The sequence below is a fragment of the Ambystoma mexicanum genome, chromosome 1p, assembly GCF_040938575.1.
Source record: "Ambystoma mexicanum isolate Mex_15411 chromosome 1p, UKY_AmexF1_1, whole genome shotgun sequence".
Lineage (NCBI taxonomy): Eukaryota > Metazoa > Chordata > Amphibia > Caudata > Ambystomatidae > Ambystoma > Ambystoma mexicanum.
In genome coordinates, this window is record NC_090921.1 from 1075089214 (window position 1) to 1075107322 (window position 18109).

The window sequence follows — 18109 nt, forward strand, 5'->3', positions numbered from 1 at the left end:
TGGATCGCTAGACAATGGCCGTCGCCACTAGGAGCATACTGGCCACCCTCAGTGCCCCACTTACTGCATACACAGCCGACCTGTTGAAAATGTTACTATAGGGAAGTTGTGGGGGGAGCCAGTAGGTTACTGTTTCTGGCGTGGGTGAGGATGGGTGGGTGGGTACTGGGTATGAGATGAAGGGAAGTTCAAAAGGTTCTGGAACCAAGGGAAATACGATGAAAGTTACACAAAGGTGTTATCCTACTGACCACCTGATGAATTGCACTGCAAGGCCCGCAAAACAGCACACAGTAGATGCACGACTGACTCCTAAAAACAAAAAGAAAATCCTGACTCTCCCAGCTGTAAATATACACAAAAGGTACGCCCACCACAAGCGGAAAACTGAACAGTCTGGTATCAATAATGTCCTACAACATGCAAGGTCTCACCAACCAGAAGAAATCCTGTCTAATTGCAAATTATTTCGAGAACCACACTGTAAATATATTATGCTTACAGGAAACGTACCTGGCCCAAGAAACCCCCACCCCCTTCCTCGACTTGCAGGATGGGGTATTAATAGGTATGGCTCCTCCTACACTACACATTCCAGAGGAGGGGCAATATATATACATAATTCTCTACAGTTTAGATTGCATGAGAGAGAAGGTTATGAAGACAGGAGATGTGCGATACTGGCTGGGGAAATCCATGGGTTAAAACTCCTGCTGATAAATATTTACACACCAAATCATGACTCACCGGAGTACTTCCATACATGTGCTAACCATATACATACGTTCCCGGGGTATAATATAATCTGGGTGGGGGACTTCAATATGGCCCTTACGCTGGAACAAGATAGATCCTCAACAATCCCTGCCACGCACCGCACAAACATGGCCAGTTATAGCAGCGTATCACGACCTACATGACGTATGGAGAGACATGCACCCATTCAATAGGCAGTACACCTTTTCCAGCATCCATGGCAGCTTGTCTAGAATAGATTACATTATGACTAATACCACAGTAGCTAGATGTGTAGTTGGGGCGGAAATACTTCCCCCGTACCCTCTCAGACCACTCTCCAGTCCTAGCCCACCTGGCTTGCCCTTCGGGTCCCCCACAACAATTGCTCTGGAGGTTTAGGGCTACAGCCTTAGAAGATGGGGCATTCCGAGAGGAAGAAGGGCGGTAAGTGGGCACCACTTAGGTCCAAAAGTCTTTTTTGTAGTAAGGTGGATATAAAGTTAAAAATATGGTAGTAAATGCTTTAATGGAGCTGGCTGTGACAAGTCTGGAGACACCCGGACTTGAAAGTACGACAACATTGTGTTGTGCCTTATGGTCGCCTAGACCCCACCTGCATTGTGTTGTGCCCTAAGGTCGCCTAGACCCCACCTGCATTGTGTTGTGCCCTAAGGTCGCCTAGACCCCACCTGCATTGTGTTGTGCCTTATGGTCGCCTAGACCCCACCTGCATTGTGTTGTGCCCTAAGGTCGCCTAGACCCCACCTGCATTGTGTTATGCCTTATGGTCGCCTAGACCCCACCTGCATTGTGTTGTGCCCTAAGGTCGCCTAGACCCCACCTGCAATGTGTTGTGCCTATGGTCGCCTAGACCCCACCTGCATTGTGTTGTGCCCTATGATCGCCTAGACCCCACCTGCATTGTGTTGTGCCCTCTGGTCGCCTAGACCTCATTCGCATTGTGCTGCGCCCCACCTATACCGCCAATGCCCCTTACACACCACCCCTCTGCACATCACCTCAGCCCTAGCATGTTACCCTACCTGACTGCGATCATGTTCCCTTTCTGTGTCATGCAAAGTAACATACCCTGCACTGGCAACAGTTACCTAGCCCATAATAATGGTTTAGTCAGACCCGCCTGCCCAAGACACCACCCGATCACCTGCCCTACACCATTCCTGCCCACTACACCAGCCTTCCCCCCGGATACCAAGTCCGCCCATCCCACCCATAGACATGCACACGCTCTGCATGTCGCAGCAAATACTCACCTAGCTGTCCATAAGCAGAACCCCATCAACATGAGAGCATCATGCCATACCATCGACCACAACACCTCCACATTAGCCAACCCAACTAACTCCCGTAACACTACCCTCATTCCCTCCGATCGGAACTCTAGACTTGGCGCCAGAACCCACCACAGACCCAGCAAAGGCCCAGCAAATCCACCCACTCCTTGGAACCCATGCACATTAAAAGACAGAAACCTGAGACTCGGCTCTCGGTTCATAACCCCTAAAACACTCGCCAAAAAACACTCCTCTCATCCCGCACACAGTCAAGCAAACTCCACTCAAACTTTGAACATCACCCAATCAGCCTCCTTGAGTACATCTGAACAACCACTAATCAAGAGCGCCCTTGTCAATGCCCGCTCCCTGGTCGCCCATGCGCTAGATATCGCAGACTTCATCTCTGTCAACAATCTACACTTCCTGGCTATCACGGAAACTTGGCTGCACCAAGCAGCAGGCCCAGCCTTATCCCTCGCCATCCCAGAAGGTTATTCAATACTAAGGAAAGACCGGGACACAGGCAAAGGAGGAGGAGTAGCCTTCATCGCTAAAACATCCCTTGGACTTAGATTAATCCCGCCGCCTAGCTTCCGATCTGCAGAACTTCTGTCAGCTAAGCTCCAACTCTCTGCCACACAAACCATACTATTACACCTCCTTTACAGACCTCCAGGCCCCATCACCACATTTGAGGAAGAGATATCTGACCTCTTGACCACCAACACCAAAACAGGATCTCAAATTATCCTTCTTGGCGACCTCAACCTCGGTCTCGGTGACCCAAACGATACCAATGCGCTCTCCCTGGAAAGCACCATCTCCCAACTAGGGTTCAAGCTCAGAATCACAGACCCTACCCACAACAAAGGCAGGACCCTGGACTGGCTAGCGGATCTCAACTGCTCTACGACCATTACAAAAAACGAGCAAACTGCTTGGTCTGACCACCACGCCATCTCCTTCCCCATTCAAGGGAAATCACAACCAAACTTTCCAACCCCTACCATCCCCCAAACCCTCACCAGAAACAACCGCAACATTACTTTACAAAACCTCTGCCCACTTATAGACAATATCTGTACCCCTACAAACTACGCCAACCTAGATGCAGAGAAACTCGCTGACCTCTACAACAAAACGTTAGATTCAGCAATAGACACCATCGCCCCACTCAAACTCACCAAAGCCAAACCGGCAGCCCATATGAACAAATGGTTCACACCAGAGCTAAAAATCCTCCGAAACTCCAAACGAGCCGCAGAAGCCACCTGGAGAAAAACGCCCAACCTTTCCAACAAAACTCAACTCTCGATAGCAGCCACCACCTACAAAACTGCTATCCTTAAGGCCAAAAAAGAGACATACGATAACAGAATTGAGAACGCCAAATCTAAAACAAAAGAGCTCTTCAATATCCTTAGGGAACTCGAATCCCCCCCCACTCTGGCTGAAACCTGCGTGAAAGATGCAGACTGGTGTGAGAGGATTCAAAAAGCCCTTGCAGACAAAATCACCATGTTACAATCCAAAATCGAACAGAAAAAGCTCAGCCTATCCAAAAAAACAAACCGCCCTCCGCCCACCACCCCCAAAACACCTACCTGCCCCCCCTTCTCCTTCTCACCAGTTTCCACTAAAGAAGTAGAAAGCATCATTAAGGGCCTCAAGCCCTCTAGATGCCAAGGGGACTCATGCCCAGCCCCCATCATCCAAGAAGGCGCCAACACTCTGGCCCCCTTCATAACAGCCCTCATCAATGCATCCTTCAAATCAAGCTCAGTGCCCAGTAGCCTCAAGGAGGCCTGGGTCATGCCACTTCTAAAAAAACCTAATCTAGACCCCAATAACCCAACTAATTACAGGCCAATCACCACCGTTCCCTACATCCTGAAGATCCTAGACAGAGTGGCCTACCTGCAAATACAGAAGCACCTGGAAGACAACAATCTCCTGGGTCTCAGACAATCCGGCTTCAGGCCAAGGCATGGAACAGAGTCAGCCCTACTGGACCTAAAAATCCAGATGGACGAGGCAAAGGACAAGGGTAATCTAGCCATTCTCCTACTGCTAGATCTATCAGCTGCCTTCGACCTCGTCGACCATCAGATCCTCACAGAACATCTGAGGACCTCAGCGGCCTTCTCTAACCAGGCGACTGCCTGGATCCAGTCCTTCCTAACCAACCGAACCACCCGGGTCTTCTCCCCAGGGGCATCAGCACTCCCTGTCCCCATCACCTGCGGCGTTCCTCAAGGCTCGTGCGTCTCGCCGACTCTATACAATATCTTCACAAAGCTATTGTTTGACCGCCTAGATAATCTAGGTGTCACTTACACAAACTATGCTGACGATACCCAGGTTCTCATCACCCTATCAGGGTGCTACGACGAGGACTCCACCAAAATCAACAACCTTTATTTAGAGATCCAAGCCTGGATGGCAGAGCACGGCCTATGCCTCAACGATGAGAAAACTGAGCTCCTCATTGTCGGCTCCCAACCGCGGCTAAACAAACTAGACCCCCGTTACGCGTCCATCAACATTGACGGTAACCTAATCACAGTAGCCAAAGAAATTAAAACCCTTGGGGTTTATCTAGACTCCACTCTCTCACTCAAAAGACAGGTGAACGCAACTGCCTCTTCAACAGCTTACACCAATAAGCTCATCAACGCCTGCAAACCTTTCCTATCACCCTCTAGCTGCATTACACTAGCCAGAGCGTTAGTGCTCTCAAAAATTGACTACTGCAACACCCTCTTTCTTGGCTCATCAGAACACAACCTGAACAAACTACAGGTACTGCAAAATAATGCCATCAGAGCAGCCCGCAGTATCCCACGAAACGCCCACATCTCCAGCTTCAGACAAGATGCTCACTGGCTCCCAGTACGAGACAGAATCTCCCTCAGATCCCTCGTCATCGTCCATAAATGCCGCTCTAACGACGCACCCAAATACCTGGCAGACAAGTTCCACAATCACACCTCAACTAGACCAACTAGAACACCATACGCACACTGCCTCTCCGTTCCCAAATTCTCTCTAAAAAAAGCAGGCGGCGCCAGCTTCCCGGTCCTAGCTGCCAAACTATGGAACGCTTTGCCACCACACCTTAGAGCAGAACCCTCATTTTGGACTTTTAGAGCCAAAACAAAAACATGGCTTTCCAACAAAAACGCCGCTTAATGCACTTCCTCTCTGCTTGCCTCTGTTGACCACCTGTAACCCGGTCTACTACACCGTTGTTGTTTTATCACAATCTGTACTGTATATTTTTGCCATGCTGTAACTGTTTTTAGGTCTCCGGCGCCCAGCTACCCCAGGGTTCGGTGCGCGGTACAAATAAATAAAATAAACTAAACAGCTGAAGACCAAGTATGAATACCAAGTCACACAACCGCTCTCAAAATAGGGACCCGGACCCGGGCAACCAGTTATAAAGTTCAGCAGAAAAGTTTTATCCAAGTATCACAGAAGTTTTTCCAAGTTCAGTGAAATAATAAAATGAAGGTTGTCTGTTGATTTTCAAAAAGTATTTTATCAAAATGATAAAGCTGTCACTAATATTCTCTTAGTGAGGGAGCATTTGTCGCAACCTATGTACATTTCCGTCTAAAGCCAATGCATTTCGGAGTATATCTCCATCAGACAACCTTCATTTTATTATTTCACTGAACTTGGAAACACTTCTGTGATACTTGGATAAAGCTTTTCAGCTGAACTTTATAACTGGTTGCCCGGGTCCGGGCATTCCGAGAGGAACTCTGACAAGACATACAGACGTACTTCACAACTAACAGACTGAGGGACAAACCCAGTAATAGCCTGGGAGGCATTTAAATGATATATAAGGGGATGTTGTATGTCCAAGGAAGGGGGAGTATTGAAGTCCTTACGTAGATATGAGAGTTTATTTATACAGCGCCTATACATAATGTGTTTCAAAGTGCTTCACGGCAAGGGAGGGAACAAGGGAAAATACAATGACATTCTTACAGGTCGCAAACAACAAGAATGTGAAATTAGCTATTGTACTCGGCCTGGCGACATTTCGGATAGTGCAAGATCTAAAACACAGATAGGAAGGAAATGGGAAACAGACAGGTGACTACCGTACTAGGCCTGTCGAGATTTGTTAGAGCCGGAGATTAAGAGATGAGGGACGGGGGAGGTGGGAGGGGGAGGAGAAAGGAGGGAGAGGAACAAAACAGATCCATGCATACGCTAAAGGGCACCATCAAAGACTTGGAAAATAAACAAGGGACTCTAGATACCGAGGACATGCGAGAATCACTGAGAAAACAGAATAACTACGTCAACTAGCAATCAGGGAGGAAAGTTTTAAAGGGGACCCGCTAGCAGCAGCAATGTACGAGGGATATCATCCCAGTAAAACACTAGCATGGGCCATAAAACACGAATGACAATTAATCCCCATCATGTCCCACGCAGCCCTGCACCCATCTTGCACCGCAAGAGCATACTTGGTGCTCGACAATAGCGTGAAGGTACACACGGTACCCCCTTCCAAGATGGCCGCCCCTCTGATGCCTTAGCCATCCGTACCTTTCCAGGAAGCCAGCAGCAGCCCCGAACCATCTGATTGGCTACACGAGCTACTACTCCCTCCATTGGGCGCCGGCAGGCGAAGCCGGCCCTTCATCGTCAAGGCCCTCACGGACAAGGCTGGTGCCTGTTCTCTGCCTGTTGTCTGCCGTCTGCCAGACCCCCTGGATCTCCACTGACTCATACCAAGTTAACATTTCATGCCCATGCTGTAAATGTTCGATTGAGTCTATTAAGGTTCAGCCCCCCAGCCCTGCTCTTTGCCTGAACTCGGAACTTCTCCGCCCTGCGACTGCCTGCCAGTGTATTATGACTCGTGCATTCTCTCATGTTCATTGCTGACATCCCGTTTCCCCAAGCATGCTACTAGCGCACGCTATCTAACTGCGTTAACAATTATTTTCATAATGGTCCTCTGAGTACCCCACAATCATATTTAGACTGACCAGCTGTTTGCCCTCGTCTTCACTACTATCTAGAACAGCAACCTGCCTGCCTAATCCAATTGCATGTGATTGAATACATTGATTACTAGACCTGCCAAATCTAGACGCATCATCACTGTGTGCACTTTTGCCACTACTAGGAATGCCAAATTCAGCTGCCCCGTGCTGTGTGCATTTTAGTCATTGCTAGGTCTGCCAAACTTAGATGATTCGTATTATGTGCATTTTAGTCACTGCTGGGTCTGCCAAACTTAGATGACTCGTATTGTAGTCACTGCTAGGTCTGTCAAACTTGGATGACTCGTATTGTGTGCATTTTAGTCACTGCTGGGTCTGCCAAACTTAGATGACTCGTATTGTGTGCATTTTAGTCACTGCTAGGTCTGCCAAACTTAGATGACTCGTATTGTGTGCATTTTAGGCACTGTTAGGACTGCCAAATCCAGATGTCCCCTGTTGCGTGCACCTTAGCCAATGCTAGGATTGCCAAACGCTGATGCCATTTGATGCGCACACCCCAGGTTCCACTGTACTGTGAAACTCAGTGGCGCTTTACTCTTTGCCACCATCCATTATGTGCACCATTAAGACTTGCCATGTTTACTCACTCTGCTCCCTCCTCTGGACCATACGAACCATTACCACAACAATGGCCCAGACCAACACCACTCTGTGCAACCTACAAGAGAGAAATATGCGGCTTAGAGCTAGACTGCCACGCCTCTATGACATCAAAAATAAAAGAACTACTCCCCAAGGCGCAAGTCCAACGTTGACCGCCCCCAACTACAACCTATCTGCCCCAACTACAGATAGACGACCCAAAACACAAACAGACCGCCCGCAGGTCCAGAAGAAGCCTAACCTTCCCTCTCCTAGAATCATACAAGGAAATACTACATCCTCCACCTTGCTAGGAGCCCTCATCAACGCGAGATCCCTCGTAGCACACAACACGGAAATTGCGGACATACTTGCCTCAGACAATCTAGATCTTCTTGCGATCACTGAGACCTGGCTCCATGATGCTGCAGGTCCCGCACTCATGATTGCCATACCTGACAATTACAACATACTAAGAGCCGATTTACCCAACTCTAGGGGAGGTGGCCTGGCCATTATCGCCAAAACTAAATTAGCTACCAGACTCTCCCCACACCCTGAAATCACCTCCTGCAAACTCCTCTCAGCTAAAATTCCTATTTCAAATAACAGGACTCTGATATACAGACCACCAGGCCCACTAAGCAGTTTCGAAGAAGACCTCTCCAGCCTCCTCAGCAATATCATCAAAGACTCCACCCAGCTCCTGCTACTAGGCGACTTTAATCTGGGCTTCAATGATGTTGAGGATAAACAGGCATACTCCATCCAATCCATCCTAACCGATCACGGCCTCACCCAAAAAGTCTTAGCCCCCACACACATGAAAGGTCGCACACTAGATTGGATAGCTAACAGAAACTGCACCACTAACATCACTAATATACTACCTCAAACCTGGACAGACCACCACCTCATCCGCTTCTCATCCACTATAGAGCCACCTAAACCAGCCAATTTGGAAACAGTACCACCCATGCCTACTAGAAACAAAAAAGATATTACGAGGGAAAAATTGCTTCCGCTTATCCGACCTGATCTCATAGCAAGCACGACTAACCCTGACCCAAATACGCTAGTTGAGACATTTAACAATACCATGTCCAAAGCCTTGGATGCTATTGCTCCTTTCAAAGAACGCAAAAGTAAACGAAAAGCCCACCTCAACTCATGGTTTACCCCCCACCTCAAAGAATTACGAACCCAAAAACGCAAACTGCAAGCTATTTGGAGGCACACACCTTCAGTTGAGAATAAAACTCTCAACAACCTTGCTAAACAATACAAGGAGGAAATAATCCAAACCAAAAAAGACACATTCAATGAGAGAATCAGCAAAGCGAATTCTAATTCGAAAGAACTCTTTTCCATCCTTCGGGAAATGGAAAATCCGATCGATCCCATAGATAATGTCCCCAAGGACAAACAATGGTGCACTAGCATCCAAAACGCCCTAACGAACAAAATTATATCTCTCCAATCCAAAATTGCTAAGAAAAAAGCATCCTTGAGCGCTACTGCAACCCAGACCACCCAACTGTCTGATACACCTAGAATAGCTGCCCAAATCAATCGCGAACCATTCAGATTTACCAACATATCCATATTGGAAACTGAAAAGGTGATATCCTCCCTGAAACCCACCAATTGCCAAGGAGACAGCTGCCCTGCCCAAGTCATCAAGGATGCAGCCAGAGACTTAGCACCCTTCATAGCTAAGCTAATTAACGCATCCTTTAAAACTAACACGGTACCCACCAACCTTAAAGAATCATGGGTACTACCCCTCCTAAAAAAAACAGTCCCTTGACCCAGTCATCCCCACCAATTACAGGCCCATCACACGGTACCATTCCTCCTAAAAATCATTGACAGAGTAGCCTACCTCCAGATACAAAACTATCTAGAGGCGAACCAATTACTAGGATCATGCCAATCTGGATTCAGACCACTACACGGCACTGAAATGGCCCTAATTGACCTCAAGACTCAAATCGACGAACTGAAGGATAAAGGCAACACAGCTATGCTCCTCCTCCTTGACTTATCGGCGGCCTTTGACCTGGTGGACCATGCAGTGTTATGCAACCACCTAGCGTCTGCCGCCTACTTCTCAAGTGAAGCCATAGCCTGGGTACAATCCTTCCTTGCCAACCGGACGATGAGAGTTCTCCCCTTCAGCCTCCGCGGACCCAATACATATCACCTGTGGCGTCCCACAGGGTTCTTGTGTCTCCCCCACAATGTACAACATCTTCACCAAGCCCCTCTTCGACAAACTTGACAGACTGGGGATAACATACACCAACTATGCGGACGATACGCAGATCCTCATCCCACTTTCTGGCAACTTTGCCGAAGACACAGCTCTGGTAAACAAGATTTATCTCCTCATTCAGGCATGGATGGCTTCCCACGGCCTCTGCCTGAATGACGACAAAACTGAGATACTGATCCTGGGTTCCGATGCCAACCTTAAAAAACTCTGCCCTACCTACTGTGCCTTCAACATAGATGGCAATATAATCAAAGTGGCAACCGAGGTAAAAACTCTAGGTTTCTACCTGGATGCCACACTATCTCTCAAAAAACAAACCAATGCCCTTGCATCCTCCATGGCTTACACTTGCTAATTAATTAGGGCCTGCAGACCTTACCTCTCCGAAAACAACTGCATCACGCTAGCCAACGCCCTAGTAATGTCTAAATTAGACTACTGTAATGCCCTCTACTCGGGCGCCAGCAAAACTACTGTAAACAAACTGCAAACACTACAAAACAATGCCCTTAGAGCAGCTCTGGACATACCCCGCAGAGCACACATCTCCAACACTAGGAAAGATCACCACTGGCTAAAAATCAGCGATAGAGTCCTCCTCAAAACATTATCCCTTACTCATAAAGGACTGAACAACGCTGCACCACCATACATTTCGGCTAGACTAACCAGAAAATCTTTTACTTACCACACTAGAACATCTAACCACCTCTTACTCGAAATTCCCAAATTTAAACTAAAAAAAACGGGTGGAGCCAGTTTCCCCGTGAAAGCTGCCTGCGCATGGAACGCCCTTCCCTCTGCATTGAGAGCTAACCTACCCGACGCGAGCTTTAGACGCCATGTGAAGAACTGGCTCTGGTCGAATGACAACTAACCACTAATTCTCCTTCCCTGGACCTACCACTGACTAACCTCTGTGAATAACTTATATGATATTCCTGATCCCTGATCCGACTTCTTCGTTGCATAAGAGTGCCTCTCGGCCTGTACCTTCTTACCTGCTTGCTAATCGTTAACAACACTTGTACTATACTTTCTTCATGTATTATTGTATTATTGTATGTAACCAAGCTCAAGTATACTTGTAACTGCTGCGCCCGGCTACCCCTGGGTTTGGAGCGCATTATCAAATAATTATCAAATAATAAACTATGGAAGTCGAGGATAAATCCGCCCATCCAGTTAAAGATCTGGCAGGGATAAATATAGTTTTCTGGGAGTACCATGATCAGTGATACTAGTCTCACATATGTGTGGGTCACGACACAATGATGTAAAATTAGGTGGCCCTGGGATGGCTCGACCCGGAGCAAGGGTGTGAACTAAACACACCCATAATGGAAAAAGAGATCTGCAAGCCAATTCTCTCCCTTCCGAATGGCAAGGCCCCGGGGAACGATGGCATAACAGCAGAATTCTATAAGTCCTATCTAATCTTTTGCTCCCCAGCATACGTGATATGTATGAGAACGCACTCACGACTGGAATCCTCCCAGAGTACACAAGAACAGCACCAGTCACCGTACTTAGCAAACCTGAGAAGGACCCCCAGAAATGCACATCATTCCGACCGCGATCATTAATCAATATTGATAATAAAATCCTTGCGAAAATACTGGCAGATAAGATTTCTCCTGCACATGCCCACCGTGGTTCCCCCCCCCGGACCAGGCGAGCTTTATTCTTGGCCGTTCAACACAACACAACTTGAGGCGTCTATTTGAACTCCTGCATTACGTAAACCCGGATGTCCCCAAAGCGATAGCAGCATTAGACGCCGAGAAGGCCTTCGACTCAGTCCAAGTCTTCGACTCAGTCTCAGAGACAAACTCAGCCTTTCATCCTCCCGAGATCGATAAAGGAGCACCACACACCGTGATTAATAATAAGCAGTGCTCAGATACCCAAGTGTTCATAGCGCTATATAAATGCTAAATTATTAATTATTATTTATTATTATTATTATAACTCTTCGAAGTACTCCATCACTCTGGGCTTGGACTAACCTTTTTGTGTTGGATCCATCTCTTGTACGCAGCACCCATGGCGGCAGTATATACGAATGGGATACGGTCGGATTAGATTTACCCGATGAGAGGCACACGGTACGGGTGCCCCTTCTCACCCATATTGTTCGCACTAGTGATGGAACCACTTGCCTGCCACATCAGATAACTGCATGCCCACTGAGGTGTACATATACAGTCACACCTGAATATCATAATATGTGGACGACATCCTGTTGTGTCAATGGGGGAGGTTTTCCTTTGGATGTTTGACATGCAAGAGATAAGTAAATTTGGCAAATACTCAGGATTAAGAATTAATTGGAATAAATCAGAGGTACTACCACTAACTCCAAAAGGTACAGCAGGCCGACATTGGGATGGACTTTCGCTGGTGCCCCCAGTCAATGTGCTATTTGGGAGTCCTGGTAACCACCACGGTGGGCGATCTCTATACGTGCAATTACTCCGTGCAACTACTCAAAAACACTAAAACAGCTGGAACATAAGTTGGAGACATGGATACTCTTGCACCTATCCCAAGCAGCACGCATTGCACTAGCCAAAATTGTCATACAACCCAAATTACTTTTACAGTAACGTGTAGAGCCTGGGAACGGATTGTTCAGCTGACCAGCACAGAAGTGACCTACTCCCCAGACCTCCCAATATAAAACATACATGGGATCCTGCTCATACATAAGAGACCCTTCCAGACCCACTTTCAAAAGCTGGGGATTCAAGTGCTTGGAGACATAGTACAGAAAGGGAAATGTATAAACTGGGAAACATTACAAACAAAGGGGGAATGGACGGCAGTGACCCAGTTTATGTACTACAGGATTAGTGAACAACTACTATCTAAATGGCCAGAGTTCCCACAGACGCCCACCTTGTCTTGCAATATGTGCTCAAGCCGCTATCGAACAAGAAACTGGTGTCCACTAAACAGAAACTGACCAGGGGTAAGAAAGTGGTACAGGAACAGAGCTACAGGACTCAGTGGGAGGTCTCTCTCGGGGAAGAAATAAGTGAGGAACACTGGAACTCATCTGCATGCAAACATGCAACCTATCCATAATAATAATAGGTTTAGGCTAATCCATTACACATTCTTCCATCAAGTTTACTACTCTCCAGCTAAGCTACATAGAATGTACCCGGAAAGGTCCTCCTCTTGTGTTCATTGCAATGAAGAAGCAGCCAACTTTTACCATGTTACATGGGAGTGTCCACCTGTACAACCCTTCTGGTGTAAGATTGAAGAAGCTATGAATGGGATGTCATCAAACTTGGTTTATACAACAGAATTATGCCTTTTGGCGCTGGTCGGGCCAGCGTGTGGAAAAAAAAAAGTTGCTGGGAATGGCCACGGTAACTGCAAGATAACTTGCAGCCAATAACATGGGGAAAGCGTACTGCACCTGGGTTCACCGGATGGCTGTAGTTCATAAATACTTGCGAACAAAAATCAAATATGCACAGTAGCCGTCCAATCGATTATTGGCCCGCTTTCAACAATATTACTCAAACTGGAAACAAAATACTCAGTCGGAGGAGGAGGGCACACCATAAGCAAGTGCTTGTACCAGTGACGGGGAAAATCCCACAACAGAGGGACGGGCAAGGTTCATGTAAGGTGTATAATGAACATGTGATCTCACTGTGAACCAGGTCACATCTCCAAACCTTGAGGATAAGTGGTATATGAGAAAGATGGAGAAGGATCTCCGAGATCGTGCAAGTAAAACAAAACTGAGAAAATAAAACAGAGGTGATAAGGATATACAGAATAAGTGTATAGTGTTGAATTGTTGAGTTGTACTGGGAAGGGTAGGGGGTACAGTGAGGGAGTGTTACTGGCTACTGTTTAATTTATGAAAATCAAATTAAAAAAAAATGGGTTTTAGAACACTTCATTTGTATCGCAGCGCTTTGTGGTTTTAATTGAATAATTATTTGCTAGGCGTGAGTTTGAATCAAGTATTAATAGACAGACAACACGGCTATCTTCCTTACATTTCTTGTACTTTTAGTCCCATAGGGTACTGGGAAATTAGTTTGTTTATAGACTACTATCTTTGGTTTCGGAATGAGGGCACATTTCTCCCATTCAGGCTCACCCTTTCTTTTGTTTAGTTATAGGTAAAATATCATAAATTGACAAAGTTGTTCCAAAAAGGGGCTGGTCTCACATTCTAGGGGTTTGAGGAATTTCTCTATGTATTTACTGATGGGTTACAAACATGTTCCCCACATTAGGAGACAATGTTCCTGGGGGGACACAAGGCCTTCATGAATATTTGAAGAATATAAAATGGTAGACTTTTTGAAATAAAAAAATTAACAAAAAATAAAAAACACAGCGGGTTGCTGGCTGGAGAAGTCTTCCTCCAGCCCTTCCACACACCTCTTCAATAGGGATCTATTTTTCCAAAGAAATGTATTTATATACAGTAGGAACAATTATCTTTTGATCACAAAAGAAGGTACAATAGATAAGAAATCAGATTTGACAGGAAGCACAGAGCTTCCTACAATGGGGTGAGTTTGAGGGACATTCTAAACAGGTATTTGAGGGGTGTAAATGGAACATTCACAACGGACAATACATAAATGGACATACATAAAGGACAACCAACATTTGACATTTTTTAAGTGCCGGTAGGCAGTATGGCCAGCTTTGCTCGGGATGCGACCATGATGGTGAAGTGCTAGTCTGGAGACTAGAGGAAGTGAGGGACAGTGGCAGGTTACAGGCAAAGAAATGTTACCTAGCAGGCAGATGAGAGGTAGGTTAAGACGGTAATTTGGAAGGCGACAAGGTAGGGTTTTAGTTTGGTTTTGAACAAATCAATGTGGACTATTTCTCGGATATCCGGGAGGAATAGAATTCAATGCAATTGGAGCAAGAAGAGAGAGCAGAAGCGAGAGGCAGCACAGGAAGGGTGAGGAGGCTAATCGAGGCGGCAGAGATTACGAGAAGGCTTTCAGAGTTGGATAGAAGAGGATAGATACAGTGGTGCCATAATGTGGATAGATTTGTGACCTGGGAGAAGTTTAAATCTGGCCCCATTTTACACCATCAGCCATCCAGCCTGGTGATGGTAAAAGGCAGTAGGTGTGAAATGAGGGAGTTCAAAGAGTACTCGTAGTGAAGTTAATGATCTTGTCGAGAGGACAGAAAGTATAGTTGGGGAGACCAAAGAGGATGCTGGCACAGTAGTCCAGTTTGGAGAAGCAGAGTCGTTAAGAGATGCTTGGCGGTGTTGAAAACAAGGAGGTGCCTTATTTTCTTAATATTTAGGAGGTTGACATGAGCTTCTGTTCCAGTTTTGGAGATGAGAGTAAAAATGTGAAACGGGTCACAGATGAATTCAAGTTTTCAAGAAGAGTGGAGGGGAGAGGGTCACTTGGGAACTGGATAGGCAGAGGAAGAAATGAGAGCGCTTTTGGTAGATTTGAACATCCAAGCATGCAAAGCCATCCAGTAATGGCAGAGCAACAGTTGGACATTTTGTTAGTGATCAGTGGAGAGTTCAGGATAAGAAGATTTGGATGTCATCCGCAAAGAGTTGGTATGAGAACCCAAAGGTGTAGAGTGTAAAGAGGACGGCACTACCCACAGAGTAATGCGAGTGTTGAATGATTTAATAAAACTCTTATGGATGGTATTCGCTTGCCAATACAAGTGGGCAGTGATTGGTAGAAGCAGCTACTCTGGAAAGTAGCTCAGTACAGTAGTACCCCTCATCCTGTTAGTGACCCCTCATCCTTTGAGCTCATGAGGGGTCACATGCTCAACCCTCAACACCTGTTGATTCCAGGGAGGGAGGGACACTCCAAAATGGCGGATATGAATCTTAGGTTAGTTCATCAAAGGGCGAGGATGTGTGGTGAGCAGTCCAAAAAGTGGTATGATGCAAGGCATGGGTGCAAATTGATAAATGTGAAAAGAGGTGATGAGGTTGAAATAGAACTTCCAAGATGGCGTAAGAAGACAGATTCTAAATGTTCTTGTGCCAAGACAGTGGTACGATTACGGCCATGCAGGGCAGTTGAAGGGAAGCTATGTTTCAAATAAGGAGTGCGTCGTCAAGAGATCATAGGTTCTGCTACAAGGCTCTGTTACTCTGCATCCCAAAATATTTGTCATGCTTGCCTTCTTTGATTTTGTGTTTTAACATGTTTTTGTTTCACAGGCACATTCCACGATGCTTCATTTTTTTAATGTGCATCGGAAGGGAAAGAGGTGCGTTATATAGTATATGTAGTTAAAGGTCCCATAATGTACAAAGTTGCATCTTTGTTATCAGTGGAATCTTACAGCAGCTGATGACACCAGAGAACCGGATGTTGTTTTGGAATGTTATTTTAAGAAACTTCAGTTGGAAGCTGTTGAAGAATGAAGGAGGCTGCAGCCCTTTGATGTTCATCTAAATAAAGATTGCTCACTCACCTCATGTCTGGTGTTGGGCTACATCAGAGTCTTTCATATGCATGATGAAACATTTGCAAGTCAAAAAGTTCGGTAAGCACCAGTTACTTTGCAAATCTGATGGTTAAAGCGAGCAACACAAAGCACCCATTTAAAGATTTTGTTATATCTATGATGACTACTAACTTGACATGCAAGAATAAAAAAATAAAGTTGCTTTAAGTCACTAATCAAATGTTTTCAACATCATGAACAACAAACTGGAAGTTTCTGACAAAGAATCTGCATACCTGTGTTTATTACACAACTTCTTTTATTCCATGTCTTAAAGCAACGAATGTACCGTGGGGTTAACTAGACTTTTCAGGTTGGCATTAACTTGCATGCTGGGACTTCTAGTTTACCATTCAGGATGTGAAAATGAAAGCCAGATTATACTCCTTTGGCCTACCATGTTACTATAAGGATTTACATGCCGGCATGTGGCTTTATTATGCAATTTGTGTTTACTGTAAGTAAACGTGTTAAGAAAGTATTACTGTAGACCTTGAAACCCAACTTTGACCCAAAATTGTAATCCTTGTCATCCCCTCCCCACCACTCAACACCCTCCCCCCTGTCCTCCCAGCCATCTGGCCAACCATCCCACTCCATCTTTTTTGGATGCAGCTGGCATACCACTAGTTCCTTTTTTCCACTTCCACCCCTGGGAGGAAATGTCAGAGGGTGGAAAGGAGATGGTGGTGGAAACAATTGAGTGATAAGATATGGATGGTGTGACAGTATTAGTGGCTGAGTAAGTGGTGCAGATGAATAAGAGGTACACAGAGTTACCCGCTGTGGTGGTAGATAGGTTATGGATAGAGTGGACACTAAGAAAAGACTGCAGTTCAGACTTCTGAGAAGTGGTTGGAGAGGGAAGGTTAAACTCACTTAAGAGAATGAGGTGATGTTTGGTAGAAAGAGAAAAGATCAAAGAATGTTCCCGTGGGACCAGGAGGGTGATGGATGGAGATGTGAACCGAGTGAGACAGAGCAATAGTAGAGATGGTGAATTCAAAAGACGCAGAAGACATGGCTTTGAGGCTGGAAAATAGTAAGTATCTGACACCACCTCTGCCAGTCAGGGAGAGTGAATAAAGGATAGTTTGGAGTTGTGTAGGGCCACCAGCGTGGCAATGTCAGATGGAGACACCCAGGTTTCAGGTATAACAAGGTTGTCTTCAGAAGGATAGCTGGAGTGAAGGTAGTCGGTGATAAAGATGTTTGGTTGCATACGGACAGAGCATTCCAGAGTGCAGTGTTCAGCTGATCAGGTAAGGAAGAGTAGAGAAGTTGAATCTCAGAGGAATAGAGGCAAGGTGGCTTGGTGTTCGAGGTATGGTTAGCTTGTCTGCTTTGTTTGTTGGAAGGTTTGTTGCTATTCAATGTTAAAAAGTAATCCTTTTAATGAAATTAAACATGGTGTTTAAGCGTATACATCTAGTACCACAATGCACCTCCCCCAAACCTTAGCAGACAGCTTCACAAGGATGAACCCTTTGTTCTGGAGGCATAGTGAGATCCGGAGGGATAAAACTGGATTTAGTTTTAAAGTTAGTAATAGTGCAGAGAGTGGAGATAGGTTTCTCTGCAAAAAAGGAATTACTAGAAAATTGTTTCTAAAAATAAATTTAAAATCTACATTCTAGTTCCACCTGGAGGATGTTAAATGAACATAATGGAAA

At 45.9% G+C, this 18109-nt stretch overlaps 1 protein-coding gene across 1 annotated transcript in view; it reads right to left on the reverse strand.

Annotated features, from left to right (window-relative positions):
- INSRR (insulin receptor related receptor) overlaps positions 1 to 18109 on the reverse strand; it is a 672290-nt gene that overhangs the window by 350786 nt on the left and 303395 nt on the right. The window lies entirely within an intron of this gene.